Here is an 11,652-nt window from a genome sequence, read left to right as displayed (position 1 = left end):
AGTTCTCTTCTTTGGGATGCCTTAACAATCATTTAATACCTAAGCCACAAGATTTGCATTTCTAAGATTCCCTTTCAGAACCAGAATAAACAGACACTCCATAAATAAAAAAGTTCCGTTTAATCAGCATCTCATCGCTAAATGTAATTATATATATGTAAATTTGAAATGCCTTCACAACCTATTCTTGTTGCTTTTACAATCTTTACAAAACCAGTTTGCCTTAATATCTCACTATAAAGAGTTTAAGAAAGAGAAAGATTGTAGAACAGTATGCTAAGTAACATTGTGATCTTAACATGCAGCATCTCAGACCACTGCCAAGCTGAAGGAACCTCACAAATCAGATTTTCATTGCAGCCTAGCATAACTTTACATGTCAAATTCTTTTCTTGTTCTAAAATGTTTAGTAATACAGATAAATATGATTTAAAGCAATGTAAAAGCTAGTAGGAAAACACTTTCTATACCAAGTCATTACTGTGTTTTGGTTTTTTTAATGTTCATACTAGAAAGTGTTCATGTGTATTAATAATAATTACAAAGAGGTAGATTAGCAGGTATCAAATGTAGTAGATACACCTGCTTGGAGATCACTACTGTATTTATTGTGTGATATATATAATCATTATATACATATATTAATATAAAATGAGAGCTGATTGAAGAGAACCCATTCCAGAGGACAAACTAGAAAACCTCTGCTTGCATATAGCAATGCTCTGATAAAACTAGAAAAAAATAGTAAAATTAAGAGATCAGTCCTAGCTTTTTTTTTTAAAATTCAAAATAAGGTACATAAAGAACTTAACACTTTATTTCTTTGTCATGCTTCTGAAGAATTCTTACGGTCTCAGATGCAGTACTCCTACTGGCAGAGTGCATGGGAAGGTTTATATTGAACATTATGAAAAAAATCCATCACCCAAAGGGTTGTCAGGTATTGGAACAGGAAAGCAGTGGAGTCACCATCCCTGGAATTACTTAAAAGTCATAATAGACTTGGAGCTTGGGAACATAGTTTAGTGGTGTGCTTTGCCTCACTGATTTTACAGATGGACTTGATTTTAAAGGTCTTTTCCAACCTAAACGATTTTATGACGTTTCCAAGCATCCACCGGATGGCAGCAGATCTCAAACCTTGCCATGTCACAAGGCGAGGTTTAAAATGGGGAGAAAAAGACAATTTAGCCTTCCATTGGCTGTTTGTCACATTGACGCCCATAGTTTTCACAGAATGTCATATACAAAGCAAACATCACAGGCTAATCCATGCACTGTTCCAGGCTTCTGTATGACGCCACTACCCTAGGTCTGTGATGGTGTTAAGAAAGGATGGTGTTAAGATACTACTCATTCAGTCCTCAGTTAATGAAGAAAACACTGTTTGAGTCCATACTCTGCTAAGTGATGCTCAATTTACCAGATCAGCTGAGCTAGTGAAGAATAAAAGTGGGTTTAATGTCTCATCTGCCCCAACTGGCTCTGTCCTGCAAGACACTTTATTGTATGACTTATGCATGAGCACACAAATTAGTAGGATCTGCTGCAGTTTAATGCAGCAAAGGCAAAACTGTCTGGTCTTTTACTTACAATTCTGTAGCATCTGGTGGGACAATTTTGGTCTGAATTTCTGCTGAAGCAATGTGAAAAATATGTAAGAGGCCCAACATATGCAACAATCAGTCCAGTGGAGCGAGGGACCACTATCAACATTCTGTTTGCTACCGTGATGAGTGTCTTTTTTCCCCAGTTCTTCCCCAAACCAGAAAGTTTTATTACTTTAACTTAAAGGCATTTTGTGCTATAAGAGGGAAAGTCTTTGTCTATCAGTCAGAAAGTCTAACGGTATGAGAGAAACTGATGGAGCAGTTCAACCTTCCCACACTTTCAGCAATGTGAAAGGGCAGAACTATTGTTTCAAAGACTTAAATGGATTTTTTAAGTGCTAGAGAAAAAAGGAGCAATGACATCTGAGCCTAATGATTAAATATATTAAGCCAAGTCTTTTGAACTCAGCATTCAATAGGTTTCATAAAATTAAATTGGTCCTGAATCCCAGGACTCAACTGAAATAATTAACTTAGGTATGGTGAAGTATTGGCTTTTTCAAAGCTGTCTTTCATACTCAGAAGTTATATTTATTTTCGTATATAAATAATTCTTCCGGTACCTGCATTAGACTTTCCTGGCTTTTCTTAAACAGCTGTATTTCCATTTAGAAGTGTCTCACTCATTTTGTAAGTGCAAAAGCAATTTGTCCTAAATTTTTTATGGAAGTCTTGCATGGCTGGTCTAACTGCTTAACACATTCTCATTCTTTAGATGTAAGAATTGGTGCATTTTTAGGCTAATTTCTTTTCACATAACCTAGCTCTCTCTTATTTGTGAAGTAGGAATGGTGGTCAGGAATTTCTACACTTCAGAACAGATTAGTGAGAGGCAGTTCAGCTGAAGAGGAGAAAATTATTTGGCAGAACTTGGATGCACAAATCGCACCACTAACAGTACACAGAAAATCAGCTGACTTCAGATCTGTTTTGCCTGAGTTTTCTACCCTAGATGCAGTGAATAAGATTCTAATGAACCTTTATCTTGGAAAAGCAAAGTAGAGATGAAAACCATAAAATTTAGATCAGCTTTCCCTTGGGATATAGCCAGTACTTTCCAAAGTGGTATTATGCATGTCATAAAAATAAAACCTTACATGTGGCAGTTCAAAAGGCTCATATGCCTTTAATCTCCTTTTTATGTGAATTTAGGGCCCCAAGAATTTTTTGTCAATAGGAAAAAATATGAAATTACTGATAGGACACACAAGTCTTTGACACAAAAAAGGGATACAAGCCTGTTTTTCTGATCACAAAAGCAAGTGGACGGCAGATGAGAGAACCTCTTTTCTCATAATTCCTTTTGTTATTGTCTTCTATTCCTTGTCTTTCTCAGAACTGCACAGCTGTGCTGTGCTAACATTCCTGCTTTTCATGCAAGAAGCATGGGAAGGCATACTGATGTTTGCACCAGTTCAGTGTCCAGTCCTGTACTCATGCCTGTGCAATAGGTTAGACAGGATACCAACACACGTGTCTCAGCTGTGGATAATTTGGAGTCTCTTGAGCAGGAGGTATGATCCTTACTATTGCTATGCTTCCACTTCACAGTTTGCTGTTGTGGCTGTAAGCCTTGTTTAAGAAAAATATTATGAATCTTGTTATTAGAGAGAGGTTCTGAGACAGTAGTGTGCCATCTTAAATATAATGTCTGATAATAAAGGTGAAGAAATGCAGCCCTAACTTCTCACAAGCCTCACTTTATTCCTACAGGCTGAGTCCAGTCTGCATCTGAGTTGGGGAAGGCAATGTGGCTATATCTGACTGCTCCCACACTGTGTGACTAACACTGGGTTGCGTCAGGAGAGTGCAGGAAGCTGGAAATACTGTGGTGAGAATTTCCTATATTACTCAACAGTATGCACTATTAAACAAATGCATAAGACCTTTCAGTTATTTGAGGTGAGCTTCATGACTTGTGTCTAACTACATTTTTTTTTGTGATTGATCATCCTAAAAATATGCCAAGGAGCTCCTTATCAGTCTATGTTGTTATTTACTTTGTGTGTTATTATTTACTTTGATTCTCATTCAAAAACAATATTTTCTTTTCCCAGGGGGCTGCACTGTAATGACTTACTTATCAGATAGTGGCTACTGTCTATACTTGGCACTATTTTGAAAAAAGGCTTCATAGACAACTAGTTTGATCCTGGAGTTCGGATTATATTTGCTTTATTGCCTCTAAAGGTCTAATCATAGTAGGCTCTGAGACCACTCAGATTTTAAATGACCACATGCATTTTGTATATCTCAAAGAAAATTGAATGCAACTGCAGAGTGAGGAAGGTGGTGGATAAGTCTAGCATATATTACCAGTATCCATAAACAAATTAATATTCATTTATTTGCATATTGTTCTTATGGTCTGCCACTTTGTATTCACTCCAAACCCCTGACACATTATCTCTAGAACTGCACCAGGCAAGTCCAGAGGAGATGCTTCCTTGGCTGGATGTACTTCAGTGAAAAAGCATCAGGATCATAGCATATCCCAAGAACACCACCATACACCACCATTCTGCAAACACAGAACATTTGAGAAGCCAGCATAGTGCTGCCTGTTATCTCCATCTACCTGTGAGGAAGTGAGAGCAGACAAAGTGACAGCAGCATGTTTATATAATTTTTTTTGGCCCATTACAGTGCAGACAGCCTAAACGCCCCATATATAGGACTGCTAGTAAGAACCTCACATTGCATCAATGGATATATAATATATTTATTCTCTGCAAAGAACTTTTCTACACAATCTATGCTGATTTTAATTGACAACAGAATTTTAGCATTATCTACAGCTTTGAGATACTCTTTTCTTGAGCAGAAACTAAATTTATATTCCTGTCCAGTTGATGCTGGATTAAACTTTTATGATTATCATATTCATTTGCTAAATTAAGAAGACCTTTCCAAGTTTCTTACTGTCCAGATCTGTCTGGAAGGAGCAGGCATCTTGCCAGAGCCAGAGGTAGAGGGTTTGGGCAGGTCCTTCCGGTTCAGGCGAGAGCTGTGACTGCCCACAGATCCAGCAGAGGGAAGTATTGTTCCAAAATACCCACCCCTGCAGTGTGAGCTTTGTTTTAACTGCAAGCCATACTGTTGCACCAGGAAATCAGTGATCTGGCACATATGTAACCTGATTCATAAATTCTCAGGAGACAAAGAAGCTTTGGCAAATACCAGAAAGAACAGGTGTGATAATAATCAGGACTGAAATTAAATTATATGCAGTTTATGTGGTTTTTATTCTCTTTAGGAGAATGAATGGTAGTATGGCATTTTAGAGGGTTGTAATTGACTGGTTCATGCTTTTGCTAACTATAAAGGTGTAGCCTTTCCTATCACAAGATGGGATCTTGAGAAGCATACAGAAATACACTTGATTATCACAAGGCAAGTTGTCATAGGGTGCTTTATTCAAAGAACTGCTTTCAGATAATTGCTGCCAGAGCAATTGACAATCAAGATGTTGTTTCTCCTGCAACTCCAAGTACTAGTGGAGGGCTAAAAGACAAGTTATCTATCATCTCTCTGATAGTAAAACCAAATTTCAATAGGAAATACTTTAAAGTAAAATTTTGACTATAAATACTAGTTTCTTAAACATACAGGATTTCTACATATACTTTTCCCTTCTTTACTACATGACATTTCCTGAAGACCTACAAGTGAAGGGATTTTTTTAGGTGCTCAGGACACCAGTAGTCATGCTGAGCATAACATTTGAAACTGTTACTGCTTTGAGATTCAAAGCTGGTTTTGTAGCATCTAAATATCGAGTTTAAAAAGATCAGGGGGTGGCATGATGTGTGAAATGAAACTCAACTTTCCCTGGATTGTCAAGCTGTTGTTTTTCAGTATCTTATGATGGTGGTGACAAACAATTAGAAAGGGTGATAGAGCTTGAAAAACATTTTCCAGATGTTGCTTGTAAAAGACTGAAAGATTGTGGTGGTTTGAAAGGAAAGGCTCTGCTTTCCCTCCCCCACTGAGAAAGAGACCACGGCTAAACCCAGTCGGAGAAATGAGAGTATATTTTACAAGGAAACAGATTATATGTAACACAACAAATACAGGTATTTTACAATATATACAGGAATATACAGCAAATGAACTCAACCAGAAACCAGACCCCCCACAGAGGGGGCTTCCCCCTGTGCTCCCTTCACCCCCCTACCTCCCTTCTCCCCCAAAGAGGTAGAAGACGAGAAGAAAGGGGAGTTAGTACAGCAGACAGAGGCCTATGCACAGGGAATTAGTTCTTATCTTAGTTGGCCAGAATCCCAGAAGCAGAATCCAGCCGAAAGGGACAGCGAAGGAAGGAAGACTGAAAGTTCCCAGCTCCCCTGGGTCCAATCTCACCTCCCACAATTCTACCAATGAAATTCGTTTAGAATACCAAAATATTTTACAAACATTTAGCCAGTGTGCCCCTTTCTTAAAGGCACAGTGTCAAATGGCCACAAAGGTGTGAATCCTCAAATAACTGCACTAAGATAAACCCAAAGAAGAACATAATCTGCTAGGTATAAACCCAGCATTGTTCTTGAGTAGGTGGTTTACAAAATATTCTCTTTGCTCAGGTATCATCACTTGGAGGTTTATGGGTGTGATTGATGAGTTGAGTGCTTGTGTGTTCCCAGGAGCTACTCAGTAGCAGAGTAAATAAGAACCGAACCTAGAAATTTGAGTTGCAATCTTTTGCTCAAGCAATTGTGAACCTCAGAATTGTTAACTTCAGTGTTCGGACTTAATTCAGTACTTTCCCTTTTATTTTTAGCACAAGTAGTTCTTGGGTTTACAACTTAGCATAAATAGTTCTGGGGTTTATAATTAAACATTAGTTTGACTTCCTAGCCTATTGCTGACAAAAAGAAAATGTGGCAGACCCTGGAGACAGACTTTTCATTTTCAAGTTAGTAGAAAGATTATAGAGTAAGATGTACTTTTGTTTATTTTGATCACAGAAAGGGGAAATAGTTTCAGCCGGGTAAAATGGATGAAATAATTCCTCAGGGAAACCCTAATAGAGCAGATTTGTCTTAATGATGGAAACTGAGTTACAGTCAACTAAAGAGGCAGTAGGTCATGAGACAAAAGGGAGTTGGTCTCCTGGGAAGTTTGCTGGCCTGCTGTCTGCTGTTTTCCAAACCTTGCCAACAACTCTTGGAGCAGTAGTTGAAGACAATGCTACACTGTTGTAATCTTTGTGATGAAAATGGAGTCTTCTCTGAGGTTAGATTTACTATCAAAGTACAGCACCCTGAGAAGAAACTATCAGCATAAAACAAACAAAAAACAAGTATTTTCTCTGCTAGACTACCCATGTGACTGCAAACTAGTGAAACAAATATGCAAATATGCCTTTTTTTTAACAATACTCATGTTTGCATTAGTATTTTGTGTGTCTGGATTTAAAAGGGACCTTCACTTTTATTTAAAATTAATTTCACCTCAAGCTCAACTGCAATGCTTGTGTTTTAAACTAAGAATGTTGTATTTTAGCAGCTCATTAAGTGGAAGCTAATAGGGTACAAATTGGTATTTTAGTGTATGTGCTGTTTAAATGAGGGAAGGGGTGTGTGTATATCGGAAGAAAAGAAATGCAGTCTTTTATGGAGGAAAAACAGTATTTTGAAAATAGACTACTTTTCTCAAGAAACTGATGGCTAGACAAACTAAATAAACATTACTATAGCAGAGCAAGTGTGAGGAGTATAATTTTATTTGTAAATAGATTCTTGCAATGGAGTTGCTAATAATGAAAATATAGCAGAAAAATTAGTAGATTGAGTGGTTTGTGTATCTGAGAGGAGGCAGACACAGCTCATTTATGCCAGTTATTTGCAGAAATCTAGGTAGGATTAAAAGTTTTCCTTCAGGCTTTCATGCATCTAGCCAGCAGAATCAGCCTCTTCAGACATTTAGGGGAGCAAGCTGCACTGTCCACTAGAGAAAAGAGGAAGTCAGACAGGCTTTGACTTTTTAAAATACATTGTCTGTGTTTGTGAACTTTCTTACGTTGTTACCAAGTTCTCACTGATGCTGAAGGGTCTTGCCATACACTAAAATACAGACTTTCGTCTGTCCTTTGTAAACAGCAGGGTGGACACTGAATGCACCTGACCACAGCAGAGAGACGACCGGTGCTTGCAAAGCAGATACAGCGGCAGCGCGCCTCGTTGCGGGGCTGCAGGGCTATGAGCTTACTCTGAATGCAGCCGCGTGGTAATATTCCCAAGTGTCTCCCGTCGTAGTTTCCTCTCAAGGATGAGCCCCTTTTTTTCAACTCACCCTCATGGGGTCTGGCTGCATCACCTCCCGCTGCCCGCGCAGCCTCCCCCAGGGCCGCTCCAAGACCCAGCCGAGGCCTCCGGTACCCAGAAATCGCAGGCCCTTTGTCAGATTAAATTGCTTCAATGCAAGTGTCACCCTCATTAATTTTTATTTTTGACTCATCAGCAATAATTGCCTCTCGTTTCTTCCACTTTCCGCCGCTTGCGAGCAGCTCGATTCATTTAAATGCCGGCACGGATAGGGGCGGCTGTTGCCCTGGCGCCGGGGCGGGAGAGAGTGTCTCAGCCTGGCAAGTTTCCCCATTGCGGGCACAGCGGCGGTGCCAGATGCACCCCCGGCGGCGGTCCGGGAGGTGCCGTCAGGTGCCCCGACAGGTGAGCGCTGCGGGGGAAGGAGGGGCGCGGGCGCGACCGGCGCTTTTGTATTCCGCAACCCCCTCCCCCGCCCTGCGCCCTGTCAGCGGTTACGCCGCCCGCGCCCCATTGGCTCGCGCCGCCGGTAACATGACGGTGGTGGGGCGGGGCCGGGCTGGATCCGAGAAGTGCCAGTTCGAGCCGGTGCCTCGCGCTGTGCTGTCGGCTGCCTCGCGGACAGAGCGCGCGGGCGGCACGCCGTTGAACGGCTGCAGCGGCGCGCGCGTGTGGGCTGGTCAGGCCGGGCCGGGCTGGGCTGGGCCGGGCCAGGCCAGGCCAGACCAGACCAAGCAGGGGGGGGCGGCGGTGGCAGCAGCGTGGACAGGTAAGCAAGGAGTGACGGCCACTGACAGGTGCCCCGCTACCCCGGCGCAGGAGGGATGGGCGGAAGGAAGGGAAGTGAGTCTGGGGCAGGACGCAGGGGGGCTTTCCCGAGGGCAGCAAGCGGCTGGTTCTTGCCTGTGGCGCGAAGTTACTTGTGCTCTTTCCATCTCCTTGAGAGACTGGGGTGATTACTCCACCTGCGGGGCCTGCGCAGCGGCGACCCCTTCCCTCGGCGAGGCCACTCATTTGGCCTTCCCCTGCAGGGCGGCTGGGGCTAGGGGTGGGACTAGGCGCGGGGTCGTCGGAGCGGGTGGGACTAGGCGCGGGGTCGTCGGAGCGAGTCTGTACCTGCTCCGGGGCCCGGCGGCCGCCCCGCTCCTGTCCGCATGGGGCGTGGAAGAAAACCGTTTTCTGATTTGCGTAACCGATATTTGCCCGTGTCCTCAAGTGACCCAGGGCGCTACAGGTCGCTTGGGGTTTCTTGCCTCTGCCCCGGGATCGGCGTAGTGGGGCAGCAGCTGCACCCTTCGGTCGGTGGCGTGACGGCAACACCTGCCCTCGAGCAAAGGGCAGGCGGGTGCCAAGTCCCAACTTCTCCGAAGGGAGAGAAGACTTAAACTCAATTTTCAGGCCTGACTGTATTGTGCGTGAAATAAGAAGCATACTTCTCTGTTCTCTTCATTTCGTCTATCTTGCTAATGCATTTCTCATCTCCCCTAAGACAGTGATCTTGTAGCAAGGGGTTTTTTTGCATGGTAGTTACACTCGTGTCTTAGCTAAGCTGCTCTAGCGATGTAAGGCTCACTTTGTGCTAGTTTGTTTTGTGGTGAAATTGAGGCAACTTCCTGGCTTCAATTAAGAATTTGCCTGTGGTGAGTACTGGTACTAACCAGTTCTGTAGGAGTGATTAAAGCTGAGTTCCCTAAAGCTTAATTTTATATGAAGGTTGTTATTAATTATGTTGATTAGCTAAACTGTGTGTGTGAATTAATACCTAGTATGGTCATTTAAAACAGTACCTTTGAGGTAGTGTTAGAATGAGCTGGGTAGTGTTAGAATGAGCTGGGACATGTGTGGTCACTTACAGTTCAAGTATTTAAGCAGTATGTACTGTCAACTGCCTGCTTTCCTTGCTTGTTTGGTGCAGTGATAAAGTAAGGCATTGGTTATTTCCTAGTGCCTCGGAATTTTTTCTTGGGCACCTTCCTATCAGAGAGGGCAACAGATCAGGGTTTACTGATCTATCTTGCTTGAGCTCTTACACTTTCAAGGGGGGGGGGGGGGTAGTCGGAGGGAACACCCACAGGCCTAAGTATTGAAATCTTATATCACTCATAGAATTTATTGTGTATTGTTTAAGCATATCGTATGTGGGTTTTTTATTCTGAGTAACTCAGCTATGTGGGGAATAGAAGAGTTATCCTAAGCAGTGCTTTTCTTCAGTGTCTATAGTGCTGAGCAGTGTGAGACATGAGCAGAAATGAGAATACCTGTAATAGAGTCAATAGTTAGGCTATAGCACAGAATTTTCCTTAGTGCTTGAAACATTCTGTTGTAGCTAAATAACAAAATCTTTATCACAGAGACTTCCATTCACATATAGTTTTACCTTCTAATGATTTTTACATTAGCATAATGTAACTTTCAGCTTCAGTAGGATTCATGTAACTGTTCAAAATTTTCAGTATGAATGTGTTTGTTCCCTTGCACTTGTCAGAGAATAGCATTGTTGCTTTCTTTTTTTATTTTTTTTCTTTTTTGTTGTTCAGAAGAACAGAATTCTCATGGAGAGAAAAAGAAAGTTACCTTTGTTTCTCAAAAGATACTAGTACAGCTCCTCTTTGAAGTTGGTGAAAGCATGTTAAGTGAATTTGAGAGGGCCCAATAATGCCAAAGAAACATCCATCAGTATTTCAGTGTTATGAAATGAACTTTGTACAGCAGTATGTCATGGCCAGCAAAGTACTTTTTTAATGAATTTGTGGAGGGAAAAATCTTACATTGCTTTAGCTGCTATGGTGTCTGCTCTTCCTGACATGCTACAGGTAGAAAAAGATACTGTGACACTAGTAATACTACTTCAACTTACAATAGCTACTGCTAAAGCCATAAAGCTTTACTGAGCTAGGATTAGAAATGGATATTTTATGTGACTAAGGGGATAAGGTGTCATTTACACTGGTCTCTATTGCCTGTCTGAATGTTTCACATTGCTGTCTGTATTCTGTGCTCTAACCTGTGGGCTGTATTTATCCTTTCTGTAGGCATCCTTCTAACAGCAGTTTGGCTGTTGTCTTGCAAGTAGTGTTACTCTGCCAGTTGTTCTTGCAGTTACTCTTTTTAGAGATAAGTTAGAATTCTGTACTGTTGTTATGAAGATACTTGGTTCACGTAGCACAGGTATCCATGTAGAAGGGCAAGCCATGTAAAGTGGCATTAGTATTGTAATACTTCAATAATATGCTATTTTAATGTTTAAGTGGTATGGGTTACATGTTTAGTAAGATAGATATTAATCATTAGAAAATTATTAACTAATAAATTATATGCTTTATTCCTAAGTGGTGGCAAGCTATGGTATGCTTTGTCTAATACATGTTGGTATCCTTCATGAAGTGTTTTCAGAGCCACACATCACAAACTTGTAACTGTGCTTTGTGGTAGATGGAAAATGTAGCTGAGAGGCTGTGGCCTACATTTTATTAACCCTGCCACTGCCACATGGGAAGTCAGCCTCATTAGTGTCAGAAAGCTTGTTATCAATCACATGGCTTTAAGTTACTAATAACTAAACAGTGAACTAATTCAGTACTGAACTGAAGTTGCATAATACTTGTGAATAGTTTCCCAGTTATTTGATTTAAACTTACTGATACAAAAAGGCTATACTTTGTAGTGATACAGTACGTTAAAAGGCAGGCTATGTAGCTCAAGAAAACTATTGCAAATGCTGTTTGGGGTATAGTGATGGCACACAGGAGGATTCTAGGACCTTTCAACAGAAGAGA

The sequence above is a fragment of the Dryobates pubescens genome, chromosome 11 (genome assembly GCF_014839835.1).
Source record: "Dryobates pubescens isolate bDryPub1 chromosome 11, bDryPub1.pri, whole genome shotgun sequence".
Lineage (NCBI taxonomy): Eukaryota > Metazoa > Chordata > Aves > Piciformes > Picidae > Dryobates > Dryobates pubescens.
This window is presented reverse-complemented; position numbering follows the sequence as displayed.